This window comes from Leptonychotes weddellii, chromosome 3 (assembly GCF_054177405.1).
Source record: "Leptonychotes weddellii isolate Sample4059 chromosome 3, ASM5417740v2, whole genome shotgun sequence".
Lineage (NCBI taxonomy): Eukaryota > Metazoa > Chordata > Mammalia > Carnivora > Phocidae > Leptonychotes > Leptonychotes weddellii.
The window spans coordinates 91,318,469-91,320,850 of NC_138371.1; positions in this window are offsets into that span (position 1 = coordinate 91,318,469).

Here is a 2,382-nt window from a genome sequence, read left to right on the forward strand (position 1 = left end):
TTACTCCTGTGTCAGCAGGAGCTTCTTTTTCCCAGAGGCTCCACAGATCCCGTGCCAAAAGTTGCACCTGGTGCCACATGAGTTCAACACATATACAGAAGCCCCAACAGTGAAGACCATCCAGACTTAAAATGAATCACTGCTAAACATGTTACAGAGCTGATGCTCAGCATGCTGTTGAAAACTGGGCTGTACAGCCAGACCTGCTGAGTCCCTCATCCTAATTGCCTAACTCCTTAGCTATGTAACCTTGGGCAATGCGCTTAACTTCTCTGTGCCTTAGTTCCCTTAACTCCAACATGGATTTCACAACAAAAGTACATACCTCAAAGTACTCTTGTAAGGATTAAATTTATTATTACAAAATAAAGAAAGTGTTTAGAACAGGACAGACTATATAGAAAATTTTCAGTAAATTCTAGCTCTTATTACTGTCATTATAGTACCACGGGAGGTGGGGTGTGAAGACAGACTTACCCTGTAATACCTCTGTAATAGGTACTCAGTAAATACTGTGGAATGAATAAATGATTAGTATAACATTTAGTTTCCACATTTTAATGTTCATTTAATTCTCATAGAAGTTATTTCATTTAGCCTACCAAAAAAGGTAATATTGTCCACCCTATTTTATACATGAGAAGACTGATGACCAGAGATTTCACCAATTTGACACAAGTGTTGTACAAATAACGTGCAGAGCAGCTAAGATTTGAAACTCTTCCCTCCCCTGCCCTCTCTCCTCATCTCATTACCTTGCCTTGTAAATAGTATCGTCAACCCCAAACTCCCTATCCTGCCCACATCCCACTCCAAAACAAAAGCAAACCATCTGCATCTCCTGTGGGTAAACATGTTCTTATCTGGTTGTCTTTCACTGTGTCATTTAATTCAGTGTGTTCAGCCATGATTTGGAAAGTGACTGAGGCCAGTTCGGCTGGAACACCTTAAACAAGTCTGTGAGCAAACAAATGCAAATCTCCCAGTGTAGATAGAAGGATCCAGTCACCCTTTGGGTCAGGGAAGGCAGGGCACTGCACATGTGCCAGAACCATTCACATTATACCAGGTGTTAGTGTATAGTTCCTGGAAATAAGCAGAGAGTAAATATTTTTGGATGTGCAGACCATACCCCAATCTCTGTTGTGACCACTCAGCTCTGCTATTGTAGCACAAAAGCAGCCATAGACAATACATAAATAAAAGGGCATGACAGTATTCCAATAAATGTTATTTAAAATGTATTTTATGGGTCCCTGGGTGACCCAGTTGGTTAAGCGGCCAACTCTTGATTTCATCTCAGGTCATGATCTCAGGGTCCTGGGACTGAGCCCCACATTGGGTTCCACGCTCAGTGGGGAGTGTGCTTGAGGATTCTCTCCTTGTCTCCACCCCTCCCCCGCCATGGTGCATGTGCATGCTCTCTCTCTCTCTCTAATAAATAAATAAATCTTTAAAAAAATAAAATGATGCACACCATTGCCAACCCCTGCTTTATATGTGTTTCTGAGCTTAATCACCACAATCCTACAAATCTAATATGTTCATTCCTGTTTGAAGGTGTAGAAATGGACTCAGTATGAACTGAGCACAGGGCCAACAAGCTTGGGAGTGGAAGACGCATGAGAACATCAGCCCTTGGGCCCTTTGTTTTGCTTCAACATGCCTTATGCCTGAGATTTCTACTCTGTTCCCTCTTCACGTCAGCCTGCATATTTGTATAGCTGCTTATGTTACATTCAAATACCTTTGATAGACAGCATGATCTGACTGTCACTGTCATATTGCCTCCTAGCAGCTAATGGCTGTGATGTTATTATTGACTGTCATTTGTTAGACTCACAAGCTCAGAACTTAAGAATCTGTTTATATCTTTCTAGCTACCCTAGGTGAAAACAGGTACAGACGCACAAGATAGGGTGATTTTCCCTTCTCACTTTTTAGTTACTAGTTAAGAACATCAGTTTTGGAGGGGGAGAGTCCTTGTTTGATTTGCCATAAACCAAAGATGATGATACCACTCACTTGCTTTGCAAGATTGTCATGAAGAGTCAAAAAAAGATGTTGGTCAAACATTTACTATAGTGTTTGGAACACAGAAAATGTTCACTAATGTTGCAATTATTACTTATTTGTCTTTCTTTTCCCTCTTCTTTCATATTCTCCCCCATACGCTAGGCTGGTACTCACCATTCTCCCTTTGGGAAGTTAGCTCAGCTCATGGTTTCATGTCAATACCTTGACAGTATTGACATTTGTGGCCAGATAATTCTTTGTTGTGGAAGTTGTCCCGTGCATTTTTGGATATTTAGCAGCAACTCTGACCTCTCCCCACTAGACGACAGTAACATCCCCTCAGTTGTGACATCAAATATGTCTTCG